Source organism: Argopecten irradians, unplaced genomic scaffold, assembly GCF_041381155.1.
Source record: "Argopecten irradians isolate NY unplaced genomic scaffold, Ai_NY scaffold_0145, whole genome shotgun sequence".
NCBI lineage: Eukaryota > Metazoa > Mollusca > Bivalvia > Pectinida > Pectinidae > Argopecten > Argopecten irradians.
Genome location: NW_027187612.1, coordinates 13,712 through 29,837, shown reverse-complemented (window position 1 = coordinate 29,837; position 16,126 = coordinate 13,712). Strand labels below are relative to the sequence as shown.

The following is a 16,126-nucleotide window of genomic DNA, read 5'->3' as shown; positions in this document are numbered from 1 at the left end:
TAATAACACATATACACTTCACGGTCAATAACATGAATAACAATATTTGGGAGCAGTTGTAAAATGTCTTAAAAATGCAACATTTTGTGTTTATTTGGTGGCTATGTGCCGTAGTTCAGTAACCTGCTGTACAATTTATATTTACTAACAAAACTATTGCGAATTGAAACTGCTCCCAGATACAGACACCTATTTCTTCTCTAAAGTCTTGAGTGTTGAGTATTAAAAAATGTACAAATAGCTGGGCTGTATATGACCTCCTCGGGGGCTTGAGGAGTAGGGTAATCAAGATCGCTATTATCATATAAACAAAGGATTCTCTGTAACTAAGCATTAGATATAGCAGTCATATGCTGTGAAATCAATCAATCATTAATTTTTGTTGGGCTCAATATTCATGAATTATAAAATTTTACAAATTATCATGGCACTTAAATTTGTTGATGAGAACTAAGTTCTACCACACAACACAGTTACAATTACAAATTAAAGTTGATTCTCGTCCAATGTGTTTTTACAATTAAACAATTATTGTGTCAGTGTTGATAATTTCATGAGACTCCATCTGTTATTTGTTGGTAGTCTACTGTTCGTAGATATAGGCTTTCTTTGTTTGAACAACAATTTTCAACTGGTGCTTTGAACTTTTTATCGCACTCCTTGAAACTAAGACTTATGAAGTTGGTACCAACATTTCTATGAACTCATAAACTAAAAAGGTTTTTGTGGGGATGTAATTTTTTTTTTATTTTGATGAAAAAAAATTAAATCCACGATAATTAAACCCCCATGAAAAAATATGATGTTACAGTATTGCATTTGGAGTGTCCTTATGGGTAATTTGGTTTATGTCCTAAAGAACTGCAAGTTGGTGTCCTATAAAATCTATTTATATACGATCAAACTAATTATTATATATATACTTTTATTGTTAAATTATCAGATGGACCTGGTGACAGTATTACACTCACCCCACAACAAGACAGTGTAGATGTGATGGAGAACCAGACTATATCTGACGTCACGTGTTCCGCTGACTGTAGACCACTGTGTACCTACACCTGGTCTAAAGACGGTACAGACTACCCAAACCCACTGAGTCTGTCTGTAGCCACGAGGAACAACGCCGGACAGTATACGTGTACAGCCAGTAACACGGTCAGTCAGGGGACTAAGGGCTGGAATCTTATCGTCAGATGTAAGAGTATTTTGTAATTGTTATCCCCAAAGAAAAACGCATTTGCAGCAGATATGAAATTGGGCTCCGTCCGTCCCAGATTTTTATACTGTGCTATAACTCCAAAACTGTTCAACGCAGCTCCTTGAAACTTTCTGTATACATCATTCAAGTGCCCTTGTTGTGCCTTTTGCTATTTTGATCAATTTCAATGAATAAAAAAAAACTTGACAGTATTTTTTTGATGCTATGAAACAGCAATCATAGGTACGCTAAGCAAGCCTGAGCACAACAAAACAACAATAAGAATCCGCGATGAAAATTAAATGCTGTTTTGTGACTTTTACACACCCTAATTGAAGGTATAAAATAATAAAACACAAATGTATAATAATTGTCACAACAATAATCGATGTGTACAATTACGCAATTAGTAATGTTTTCCGATGTTTACTATTTCGTTTCGATCTTGGTTCAGAGATTGTGTATTCCCAAAAATCACACACAGCATCTTCTTAATTCATTCCTCCACAGTAGATTTTCTTAGTTTATCTATCTAGTTGAATGGTACAAAATTGATGCTATAAATGATGATTATTTATGTTTGTTTTAATGATTTATTCAAAAAAATGAGATTTAAATGTGTTTGAAAAGTCTTTTATTTGGTTGAATTGCAAACTATATCTGTTTAAATTACTACGCTTTCTTCCATATATAGGGATTAACGCGCCCCATATTGAATATATTCTTAGAGGAATTGCTCCATACAATCATGGTTTAACATAAAAACGAAATCCAATCCCTATATTTACACTCACACGACTTTTTATTTATATTTTTATGCAATGAAATCATCATTTGAAAGTGACGTAATTATTCAATAAAATTCGGTCAAAAGGGGGAGGAGCTTACTCAATTGAACAGCGAAATGATGACGCTTCAAGTAAGGTAGAATTATTCATCTGCGACGACAAAAAAAAGTTCAATATTTTAGTGTAAAATAAACATGACAAACAAAGTAAATTTCAGAGATAATTTTATTTAATCAGATCAGAACTTTAAATATATATTCAATTTTGCTAAAAGTTAATATATAGCGTAATAACATAAAGAATTTGTACACGGCCACATGCGTGAACAGTTATTGTGCAGCGAGGCGAAGCTGATGCACGCTTACACACTTGAGTTTGCCGAAGTTGTCAAAAAACACTGATTTTCAAGTAGCTCAATGTGTTTGAGATGTCGTCTGACTTGTCGGTATTACATCCTTGGGAGCCATGTGATTATATAATCTACGCTTAGATCCATATCGCCATCGATAGATGAAAACAAATTCACTTGTGTTCGATGGATACAATGTATTTGTGGTGACGCGGGGAACTGTCAACACGTGGATTATTAGCGGTGCATGTTTTATAATACACATGATTAAATACTCAAAGAACAAAGGCAAGAGGATATGTTTATAACTGACCTCTATCAGAGGGTCTCACACCCGTCCACCCCAAATGCTCGATCGTAGGACGAACATAGGCACAGAGGTAATGTTTAGATTTGACTCCCATCATTTTAAACAAAAATGAAAGCACGTCGCCCCGGTCGGGATATTTTTCCGTTTCCTTATGCAATTGTTAATTTAAAAATTGTTTTAATCATATATAAATATATAATAGTATGTATTGTTTACATTTTTCCAAAATTCTATGAAAAACAACAATATACACGTAACGTTGCGTCAAAATGTAAACAAAGCCATGTGGTTTTTTTTGAAAAAAGTAGTCTAACGCGCCCATAGAATATATTCTTAGAAGAGGAATTGCTCATACAAGCATGGTTAACATAAAAAACGGAAATCCAAAATCCCTATATGAAAATCTCGTCGAGTTGCCGCACTTTAAAACGTCATTGCTATTTGGCCTTTCAGTCAGGAAAATTAATTATTTATAGCTTCCATTTTAATTATTTATATAGATCAATTCAACAAATTATCATAAAGAAGAATTACACATGTGGTGTCAATCTACTAGTCAACATTAATTCCATTTTTATCCCCCGCCCAACGAAGTTGGCGGGGGATTGGATACAAAATGGGTTCCGTCCGTCCGTCCGTCCATACGATTATAAAGGGTTTTCCGTAGAGCTATAACTCTAAAACCAGTAGAGATATTTCCACGAAACTTCATACACACATTGGTCTTATGGTCTTGTAGTGCCTTTTGCTATTTTTAGGTTTTCATTTTTGCATTTTTTTCCGTAACCATGGAAACATTGCTGAAAAACATCATATTTTTGTACCAGGTTTGTTTCCGGAGCATAACTCTAAAACCAGAAGAGATATTTTCACGAAACTTCATAGACACATTGGTCTTATGGTCTAGTAGTGCCTTTTGCTATTTTAGGTTTTCATTTTTTTGCACTTTTTCCGTAACCATGGAAACATTGCTGAAAATATCATATTTTTGTACCAGGTTCGTTTCCGCAGCATAACTGGAAAACCGGTTGAGATATATGCACGGAACTCCATAGGCACATAAGTCTTATGGTCTAGTAGTGCCTTTTGCTATTTTAAGGTTTTCACTTTTTGTACTTTTTCTGTAACCATGGAAAATTGCTGAAAATGGCAGATTTTTGTGTAAGAATCGTTTCCGGAGCACAACTCTAAAACCAGCAGAGATATTTCCATGAAACTTCATAGACACATTGTTCTTATGGTCTAGTAGTGCCTTTTGCTATTTTTAGGTTTTCACTTTTTGTGCTTTTTTCTGTAACCATAGAAACATTGCTGAAAATATCATATTTTTGTAGCAGGTTCATTTCCGGAGCATAACTGGAAAACCGGTTGAGATATATGCACGGAACTCCATAGGCACATAAGTAAGTCTTATGGTCTAGTAGTGCCTTTTGCTATTTTTTTAAGGTTTTCACTTTTTGTACTTTTTCCGTTTCCATGGAATAACATTGCTGAAAATATCATGGTAAATGGTAAATGTTTACTTTTGCAAAACTCCACCCATCTCTGTGTTTATATATTTAGTCTAATATAAATCGTCAAGGCTGTATACCTGATTCAACAATTGCAACTATAGTATCGTGATTCGTCCGTCGTCGTCCACCGTCTTGCCCTCGTTGCGCCGTCGTCGGGCGTAAAACTTTTTCCTTTAAAACGCTACTCCTCGTTAACCGCTATTGGGGCTCCAATAGGGCAAATTTTCTTAAATTTAGCTTTTAAAATCCTTACTGCTCCTTCCACAGGGACCTGGCACGACTTTTGTAAAAACATAAACAGTATACACTATATATATATTATAGTATCCAAGGGTATGAACTCGGCGGTCGAGAAAAATCGATACCTATTTGTTTAAAACCGTGATTATTTTATTAAATGGGTTCTACACAATATTGACGGATATCTTACCTTTGAGAGAGAAATAATTTATCTTTCCATTGACTGCTTGGTGAACAAAATTGGCCAAGTATTGACGAAGTTATGGCTTGATGAATCGGGAAATTTACGGAAAAGTATGCTAGGTAGACATTTCCCTGTCCGGTCGAAATGTCGTCTCGGCTCTAATGGGCACCTCAAAAACCAAGCCAAAATCACAAAATCTACGCTTGTGGTGGTAACAGTATCCATAACTGTGTTCATCCACAATCTCCTTTGGAGATGTCATTCACCCGTACTTTGTAGAAACCCCAGTTAAATCATTGTGTAGCTCACTTACTGTAACCGTGGACCGCCATGTTCATTTGTTTTTTGGAACGCTTCTTGAGTTTACCGACAAGCACAACATAACATAATTTCCACCGTGCCCTGTCCCGCCGTCCGTCGTGCGTAAACTTTTTCCTTTTAAAACGCTACTCCTCATTAAACCGCTAAGCGGATTTCATCCATATTTGGTGTGAAACATCATTGGGGAAGGACAATCATATTTTATATAAATGAAGCCTGGTCCGACCCTAGGGGCTGAGGGGTGGGGCCCCAAAAGGGCAAATTTTCTTAATTTTAGCTTTAAAAATCTACTCCTACTTCATCCTTTGATGGATTTCATCCATATTTGGTGTGTAACATCATTGGGGAAGGGCAACCCTTTTTTTTATATAAAGAGCCTGGGTCCGACTCTCCTAGGGGGCTGAGGGATGGGGCCCCAAAAGGGCAAACTTTCTTAAATTTTAGCTTTAAAATCCTACTCCTCCTTCATCATCCTTGGATGGATTTCATCCATATTTGGTGTGTGAAATATCATTGGGGAAGGACAATCATATTTTATATAAAATGAGCCTGGTACGACCCCTAGGGGCTGAGGGATGGGGCTCCAAAGGGCCAAGTTTTCTTAATTTTAGCTTTAAAATCCTACTCCTCCTTCATCCTTGGATGGATTTCATCCATATTTGGTGTGAAACATCATGGGGGACCGACAATCATATTTTATATAAATGAGCCTGGTCCGACCCATAGGGGCTGGTGGGGTGGGGGCTCTACATTTGGGCAATTTTCTTAAATTTAGCTTTTAATTCCTACGGCTCCTTCACAGGGGACCTGGCAAGACTTTTCGTAAAACTATCTGACTATACAATATTATTTATATAATTAGTTTACATTGGGGTATGAACTCGGCGGCTCGAGGAAAAACGAAACTATTTGTTTTAAAAACCGTGAATTATTTTAATAATTGAGTTTCTACACAATTTTGACGGATTTCTTTACCATTAGGAGCAGAAATCTATAAATTTACTCTTTCCATTGTCTGCTTGGTGAACTAATTGGCCAAGTATTGACGAAAGTTATGGCTTGTTCGATCCGGGAAATTTACGAAACAAGAAATATGCTTGGTAGGACATTTCCCACTGTCCGGACGGTAAATGTAGTCTCGGCTTCTCAAAGTCTTTCATGGGCACCTCAAAAACCAAGCCAAAATCACAAAATCTACGCTTGTGGTGGTAAACAGTATCCATAACTGTGTTCATCCACAATCTCCTTTGGAGATGTCATCACCCGTACTTTGTAGAAACCCAGTTTAAACATTGTGTAGCTCACTTACTGTAACCGTGACCGCCATGTTCATTTGTTTTTTGGAACGCTTCTTGAGGTTTACCGACAAGCACAACATAACATAATTTCCACCGTGCCTTGTGCGCCGTCCGTCGTGCGTAAACTTTTTCCTTTAAAACGCTACTCCTCATTAACCGCTAAGCGGATTTCATCCATATTTGGTGTGAAACATCATTGGGGAAGGACAATCATATTTTATATAAATGAGCCTGGTCCGACCCCTAGGGGCTGAGGGGTGGGGCCCCAAAAGGGCAAATTTTCTTAATTTTAGCTTTAAAATCCTACTCCTACTTTCATCCTTTGATGGATTTCATCCATATTTGGTGTGTAACATCATTGGGGAAGGGCAACCATATTTTATATAAAAGAGCCTGGTCCGACTCCTAGGGGCTGAGGGATGGGGCTCCAAAAGGGCAAACTTTCTTAAATTTAGCTTTAAAATCCTACTCCTCCTTCATCCTTGGATGGATTTTATCCATATTTGGTGTGAAATATCATTGGGGAAGGGGACAATCATATTTTTATATAAATGAGCCTGGTACGACCCCTAGGGGCTGAGGGATGGGGCTCCAAAGGGCCAAGTTTTCTTAATTTTAGCTTTAAAATCCTACTCCTCCTTCATCCTTGGATGGATTTCATCCATATTTGGTGTGAAAACTTCATGGGGGACCGACAATCATATTTTATATAAATGAGCCTGGTCCGACCCATAGGGGCTGAGGGGGTGGGGCTCCAATAGGGCAAATTTTCTTAAATTTAGCTTTAAAAATCCTACTGCTCCTTCACAGGGACTGGCACGACTTTTGTAAACTAACAGTATACATATATATATATAATAGTATCAAGGGTATGAACTCGGCGGTCGAGAAAAACGAACCTATTTGTTTAAAACCGTGATTATTTTAATAAATGGGTTCTACACAATATTGACAGATATCTTACCTTAGAGAGAAATAATTTATCTTTCCATTGACTGCTTGGTGAACAAAATTGGCCAAGTATTGACGAAGTTATGGCTTGATGAATCGGGAAATTTACGAAAAATATGCTAGGTAGACATTTCCCTGTCCGGTCGAAATGTCGTCTCGGCTCTAATGGGCACCTCAAAAACCAAGCCAAAATCACAAAATCTACGCTTGTGGTGGTAAACAGTATCCATAACTGTGTTCATCCACAATCTCCTTTGGAGGTGTCATCACCCGTACTTTGTAGAAACCCCATTTAAACATTGTGTAGCTCACTTACTGTAACCGTGACCGCATTGTTCATTTGTTTTTCGGAACGCTTCTTGAGTTTACCGACAAGCACAACATAACATAATTTGCATAATGTAGTCACTTTATGTAAAGTCGAGAAGCGTTCTGAGAGAAAAATGAACATGGCGATGACGGTTAAAGTAAGTGAGCTACACGATGTTTAAATGGAGTTTCTACAAAGTACGGGTGATGAAACCTCCAAAGGAGATTGTGGATGAACACAGTTATGGATACTGTTTACCACCACAAGCGTAAATTTTGTGATTTTGGCTTGGTTTTTGAGGTACCCATTAGAGCCGAGACGACATTTCGACCGGACCACAGGGACCTGGCACGAAAAAAATTAACAATAATATACATATATATATATTATAGTATCAAGGGTATGAACTCGGCGGTCGAGAAAAACGGACGATTTTTTTAAAACCGTGATTATTTTAATAAATGGGTTCTATACAACATTGACGGATATCTTACCTTAAAGAGAAATAATTTTTCTTTCCATTGAGTGCTTGATGAACAAAATTGGCCAAGTATTGACGAAGTTATGGCTTGATGAATCGGGAAATTTGCTAAAAATATGCTAGGTAGACATTTCCCTGTCCGGTCGAAATGTCGTCTCGGCTCTAATGGGCACCTCAAAAACCAAGCCAAAATCACAAAATCTACGCTTGTGGTGGTAAAGAGTACCCATAACTGTGTTCATCCACAATCTACTTTGGAGGTGTCATGACCCGTACTTTGTAGAAACTCCATTTAAACATCGTTTAGCTCACTTACTTTACCCATCACCGCCATGTTCATTTTTCTCTCGGAACTCTTCTTGACTTTACATATCATGACTACATTATGCAAATTATGTAATGTTGTGCTTGTGTGTAAACTCGAGAAGCGTTCCGACGAGAGAAAAATGAACATGGCGGTGACGATTAAAGTAAGTGAGCTACACAATGTTTAAATGGAGTTTCTACAAAGTACGGGTCATGACACCTCCAAAGGAGATTGTGGATGAACACAGTTATTGGTACTGTTTACCACCACAAGCGTAGATTTTGTGATTTTGGCTTGGTTTTTGAGGTACCCATTAGAGCCGAGACGACATTTCGACCGGACAGGGAAATGTCTACCTAGCATATTTTTAGCAAATTTCCCGATTCATCAAGCCATAACTTCGTCAATACTTGGCCAATTTTGTTCATCAAGCACTCAATGGAAAGAAAAATTATTTCTCTTTAAGGTAAGATATCCGTCAATGTTGTATAGAATCCATTTATTAAAATAATCACGGTTTTGAAAAAATAGGTCCGTTTGTCTCGACCGCCGAGTAGTTCATACCCTTGATACTATAATATATATATATGTATACTGTTAGTTAAAAATTTTCGTGCCAGGTCCCTGTGGACCGGACAGGGAAACGTCTACCTAGCATATTTTTCGTAAATTTCCCGATTCATCAAGCCATAACTTCGTCAATTACCTGGCCAATTTTGTTCATCAAGCACTCAATGGAAAGATAAATTATTTCTCTTTAAGGTAAGATATCTGTCAATGTTGTATAGCACCCATTTATTAAAAAAATCACGGTTTTTAAAAAATAGGTTTGTTTTTCTCGACCGCCGAGTTCATACTCTTGATACTATAATATATATATATGTATACTATTGGTTAAAAATTTTCGTGCCAGGTCCCTGTGTGCTCCTTCATCCTTGGATGGATTTCATCCATATTTGGTGTGAAACATTATTGGGGGAAGGACAATCATATTTTATATGAATGAGCCTGGTCCGACCCCTAGGGGCTGAGGGGTGGGGCCCCAAAAAGGCAAATTTTCTTAATTTTAGCTTTAAAATCCTACTCCTCCTTCATCCTTGGATGGATTTCATCCATATTTGGTGTGAAACATCATTGGGGAAGGACAATCATATTTTATATAAATGAGCCTGGTCCGACCCCTAGGGGCTGAGGGGTGGGGCTGCAATAGGGCAAATTTTCTTAAATTTAGCTTTAAAATCCTACTCCTCCTTCATCCTTGGATGGATTTTATCCATATTTGGTTTGAAAATCATGGGGGACCGACAATCATGTTTTATATAAATGAGCCTGGTACGACCCCTAGGGGCTGAGGGGTAGGACCCCAAAAAGGCAAATTTTCTGAATTTAGCTTTAAAATCCTACTGCTCCTTCATCCTTGGATGGATTTCATCCATATTTGGTGTGAAACATCATTGGGGAAGGACAATCATATTTTATATATATGAGCCTGGTATGACCCTTAGGGGCTGAGGGGTGGTGCCCCAAAAGGGCAAATTTTCTTAATTTTAGCTTTAAAATTCTACTCCTTTATCCTTGGATGAATTTCATCCATATTTGGTGTGAAACATCATTGGGGAAGGACAATCATATTTTATATAAATCGAGTCTAGTCTGATCCCTTGGTGCTGAGGGGTAGGGCTCCAAAAGGGCAAATTTTCTTAATTATAGCTGGCCCACTTTCTATTTTCAGGTTTCGGTCTCTGATCTTAATGAAAAATTGGTCTATAGGGGTTTTAATTGATGCCGAACAACATGCAAACATTTCGTAAAGATTTTGGTATTCCAAGATGGCCGCCGGCTCACTTCCTGTTTTAAGGTTTCAGTCTCCGATCTCTATGAAAATTGGTCTATAGGGGTTTTAATTGATTCAGAAGGGGGAACTTTAGGTGAGGACAATCATATTTTATAAAGGACCGAGGTAAGACCCATGGGGATAACGGAGAGTCCAAAATGGGAGCTTTGCTGAAATTTGGCTTTAAAATCTGACTCCTCCTTATTTTAATCCTTGAATGGGTTACAATGGGTTATATATGGATGAAGGGCTACCAAGTTTATTTAACAAATGACATTTACCTATTTCAGAAACTTACATATTCAACTAAGGAGTTCCTTGTATTGTTTATATTAATCATTAACCAATACTTAATACTGTGATAGATGACCGTTAAGGCCCATGGGCCTCTTGTTATTTTAAGTCAAAAGTCGGCAAAGCAAAGTGATACTCATGCAAGCAGCCATGTTAGTCTTTCTAACAAGGAAATCGTAATATTTCTGTTGTTATTAAATGGATATTAATTAACTCATTTTTTTCATTTTTAAAGAGACATTGATGAAATTGATAATTTCAGTAATTAGTTTGTGTATATAGATTACTTACATGTATTAAACGAAAATGGCACTCAGATTTTTACCAGATTTATTGGTTTAATAAATCTACTTATTTCATAAATAAGAAATTTTAATAATATATTTCAGTCATTTCAGGAAAAAAACCTATTTAACTTATGGTGGTTTAATCAACATTAATTATAATAAAACAATAAATATCTCGTTTTTTAACTCCAAAATTCAACATTGTACATTATATAAATACAATGTTCTACAACATGTTAACTAAATTTAATATAAATGATAAACTAATTTGTTTATTCCTTTGTTTGAGTCCTTCATTCACAGCATCTTTGAGTGGCCTTGGCACTTTGATTTTGAGGGGATGAGCATGCAGGTTTTCTTTATTTATAATTTTAGTTTTCCTGGTAACCAGGTCACTATATACATAGGTTTAAATTTGTCTGGACACTCCACCTAAACTAACTGGATAGATTTCAATGAAACTTGGTGATATTGTTTGGAACCATGTCAGGATGTGCATGCGTGTTTTAGTTTGTCAAAATTTTGATTGCCATGCATGCACTATACACAGGTTTCAAAATTTGTCCCTAAAACTCCACCTAAACTTGTAAATTTCCTGTGACTTTTTGTTGAGCTGGATTGACACCTCTAATAAGAGAAGGGAGTGTGTGTGTGTGTGGGGGGGGGGGGGGGGGGGTGTTAGTCAGCTATGACTGACAGTTCTAGTTAGTGCTGACTTGAGCTTGTATTTCAGAAATCGTGAAATTGCTCCCCTTTATTTTGGTATTATGACAATAGGCCAATATATATACACATTAATAGGATAAATTTGTTTTTAGATCATTGACTCAATGGGTCATGATGACTTATAGTCGTCATGTTTCGTCCGTCGTCGTGGGCCGGCCGCGGTGCGTTAGCTTTTCACATTTTGAACTTCTTCTCAAGTTCTACCAGTGCAATTGAGCTGAAACTTGCATGAAATGATCCTGACATGATCCCGATAAAGTGTTGTTACATCTCTGGTTGATTCCAAATCGAAGATGGCTACCATAACACTATTTCTAATTAATTTTCCTATATGATTATTGCTAAGGTAGTCAGATGACCGTTAAGGCCTTTGGGCCTCTTGTTGGTTAAAAGATTTATGCAAGCATGCTCACAAACATATATAGTATCATGTCATGTAATAAAGACATTTTCCAAAATGTTTTGAAAATATAACACTATCACTTTTCTTTATTTCAGTTCCGCCTCAGATTCTCAGTCTTGGTTATACTATTGGTGGTGCTGAGGTCACTGAGAATGGACCCAAGTCACTGATCTGTTCTGTGGAGAGTTTCCCTCCGTCTACTATACAGTGGTTCTATAAGGCAAACGGCACCGTTTTACTGACCAGTCCAGACGTCCTGGAGAGTACCTACACCCTGAATAACGCTGGCTGTCTGGACACCGGACTCTACACTTGTTCTGTCCAGAACAGTGTCTCTACTACAACGGTCACCAGGGATATACCAATCAACGTTCTGTGTAAGTATCACAGCGGTCACCAGGGATATACCAATCAACGTTCTGTGTAAGTATCACAGCGGTCACCAGGGATATACCAATCAAACGTTCTGTGTAAGTATCACAGCGGTCACCAGGGATATACCTATCAACGTTCTGTGTAAGTATCACAGCGGTCACCAGGGATATACCTATTAACGCTCTGTGTTAATACTACAGCAGTCACCAGGGATATACCTATCAACGTTCTGTGTAAGTACCACAGCCATCACCAGGGATATACCTATCAACGTTCTGTGTAAGTATCACAGCAGTCATCAGCGATATACCTATCAACGTTCTGTGTAAGTACCACAGCCATCACCAGGGATATACCTATCAAAGCTCTGTGTAAGTACCACAGCAGTCACCAGGGATATACCTATCAACGTTCTGTGTAAGTACCTTAACGGTCACTAGGGATATACCTATCAACGTTCTGTGTAAGTACCACAGCAGTCACCAGGGATATACCTATCAAAGCTCTGTGTGTAAGTACCACAGCCATCACCAGGGATATACCTATCAACGTTCTGTGTAAGTACCACAGCCATCACCAGGGATATACCTATCAACGTTCTGTGTAAGTATCACAGTGGTAACTACAAATTACTGCTTATCAAAGAAATATACGATGTGTAGCCTATTAACTAATTGCAACAAGAAAGCTTAATTCATTATTTCGTTAATTAAGCCTAATCTAAATAGATAACTATAATGTACCTATATTATCAGCGTTCTGTGTTAGTACCACATACAACAGTGGTCACCAGGATAATACACTCAAACCTTCTGAATTTGAAATCAGTTATATTGAAATATCTTTTCATTTAAAATGAAAAATAAAACTCTGTCCAGAAGCCTTCTTTATCATTTAATTTGAAATATCACTTATTTTGAAAGGAAAATTTTTCCACATGGCATTATTAAACAGTGATCACCAGGATATACCTATCAATATTCTGTGCATAAAAGTACAACACTTTTTCACCAGGGACTACCTATCAATATGAATTCATAATGAGGGTAACATTAATTGAAAAAACAAGACTGGTTAATCAATTGAAAGTTGTTATCCAAAAATCCAGTATAATATTACTCTTAAACTAAATTCTTTACTCCCATCAAAATGATCATGTGGTCGGTACCTTGCCTCTATATAATCTATGTAACAAAAACTTGAATAACTGAAAGGCCCTACGTACTGATGTTTAGCCTGCAGCGCGCTGGCACCCTGGGATAAAGGCCGGGCTACCAAGTTTGTTCAAATGAATAAACTTTACCTTCATTCAAGGTCACTGGGGTCAAAAAGGCTAAAATCTTCGAACGACTTCCTGTAAATGATTAAGAGGCCTAGATACCTGATATTAGGCCTGTGACATGCTGGCTTGAAGGACTACCAGGTTTGTCTTGACTTTCATTGAAGGTAACAGAAGTCAAAATGGCTAAAATCTTTAATGAACTTCGTGTGAATAACTTTTAAAAGGGCCTAGAAACCTGATATTGAGTCTGTAAAATGCTGTCATAAAGGACTACTAAGTTTGTTCAAATGAATGACTTGATCTCCATTCCAGTCACAGTGGGTCAATTATATTTACAACAATTTATAAACCTACTTCTTTTAAGAAAAGTCCAGATAGGCCTTAATATCACAATTTTAATGGGGTTGTATGGTGGGTGAATCATTCCATCAAACCCTCGTTATACCCAACTAACCCACCTTTGGTACCCCATCCACCCCAAGCCCAAACAACCGTAACCCTGTTCACCCCCCATCACCACACAAACCCCCCAAAACCCATTTTACCAATCAGATACTACGAGAATGATGTATTGACTACCAAACACGTTCCGCATACCAAAACCATCCCCACTAGTTCACCAGCCAGGCAGCCAGGCTGAATGAATTTTGACCAAAATAAAACCTTCTTCTGTATACATTATGAAAGGATTTTGGTACTAATTTGGTCTGAAACCTTCCTCGGGTGAAGGGAAACCAATTTTGCATAGTAATGAACAGTGGGTCTGGTCCCCCTGGGTGCCCAATAGGGGAAATATAGCAAATTTCTTTAAAATCTTGCTTTTGTAGGAATGAGTTGTCATTTAGTTCTAATTTGGTCAGAAGCCTACTTGGGTGAAGGGGAAACCAATTTTGTGTATAAACAATGGGTCTGGTCCTCCAGGGCCCCTGAATAGGGATAATATAATTATTATAGTATATTCTTTAATATCCTTCTTCTGTAGTAGGGAATGAAGGGAAATTTGTCCAAATTGTTTTAAATTAAAATCCTAATCAGTAGAAATAAATAGTAGATTAAGTTCAAATCTAAAGCCTTCAAGTTGGTAGCTTGTGTTCTAAGCCAGCTATAACAGGTGACCTGATTCAGGCCCTATGGGCCTCTTGTTTTACCTGTGGTAAAGATCACTGCCATTGTATATTTTAATACTGAAAAAAATAGTTAAAAACGTTATTGACATGCAAGGTTTGTCACAGATTGTGATCAGTACATATGCACTTTCATATAGTTAATATCAATGACCTGAACCACGGACAACTCAAATACCCCATATCCCTATAACTAATGACATGATCCCCTGCTGTTTGAGTTAAAGGGGGTTTACTCGTATTTTACAGTTCCCATTGTTCATCTTATCCTTTTTAGGTGAGGCCACAGGCCTGGACCCACAGAATTCAAAAACTGATTCTGACTTTGGATTAGCAACCACTGAAACATTGACCATGAGAGCGGTGTTCCTCTCGAATCCCCAACCAACATACACCTGGTCTTTCCAAGGATCACAAGACACAAGTTGTAACAACCACTCTCGTCAATGATCAGGATAACTTCGCTATCAATAAACCGTTATATAACGGACTAACCTGTCGGCTGTATCAGTGGGGACACGGACAGATATACGGGAGTCCTGGTTTGGTGTTTACAATGTCACCGGCGACCAACAGTCAGGGGAGTCACACCTCTGAGCTTCACTGCTTCAGCTAAAGGTAATTTAATATAATATTGATAAATCACTCGGAATTTGTGATGGACCATCGTTGAGGAAGTATTGGTCTGTCATCAAAAGTCTGGTTTTTTTGGCCATAACCTGCCTATATTTGATTGGATGGGATTGTGTGAAAATTGTCAGTCATTCTAATGTCAAATAAGAACCAAATACTGTCAGAGTTTGTTGAAAGTGTCATGATCATGACTTAAGATTCTAATATTATGTGGCCCTATTTTTGAGATCTTAACTAGTACAATAAATATAGTTTATATAAGTTTAATTCAATTTCTTTGAGATTTTTAATTCTTCTTTCTTTGAAATCATTTAAAATGCTGATCATGATAACTTTGGTAAACAATTAAAAGAATAGTCACATTATTTTTATTTCGGAGGTTGTATAGAACAGTCCTTTATGGATAAACTTATTTAAAAAGATAACAATACAACTTTTTCAACAGTTAATATGCTTGAAATGTGTTTTTCTTGTGTACATAACTGTGAAAAATTCCAAATTTTTCAGATTTTAATGTCACTGTGCAATGCTAATGCATGCATTGCCAAACTGCCATAAGTTCATTAACATTCATTAATTAATTATGTGGAGGTTGCTGTCAGGCACCATATTTTCAATTTACATGTACATCGTTTAGTTACATGGAAAACCAGAGTTCCCTACTGATCAATGGTAAAGTGATTATGCCTTGATACATGATAGAGCCCACTCTAACAGTTGGACATCAGGATTCCAATGGGGGATCAAGCCAAACATTTATGGTTGGTGTAGCGGATTCTGCACAGGACTAGTGCAATGTAATTGATAGGAGTATAAATATTCTGGACCCGGGACGTGACCAAACTGAAACAACTACGTGTGTCCTGGGTCGGACAGCTGGCACAAAGACTTACTTCACTGTATTATGCTGTTAA

At 37.4% G+C, this 16,126-nt stretch overlaps 1 pseudogene; it reads left to right on the top strand.

Annotated features, from left to right (window-relative positions):
• The first annotated feature begins 946 nt into the window (after positions 1-946).
• LOC138311884 (carcinoembryonic antigen-related cell adhesion molecule 5-like) lies at positions 947-16,126 on the top strand (annotated as a pseudogene).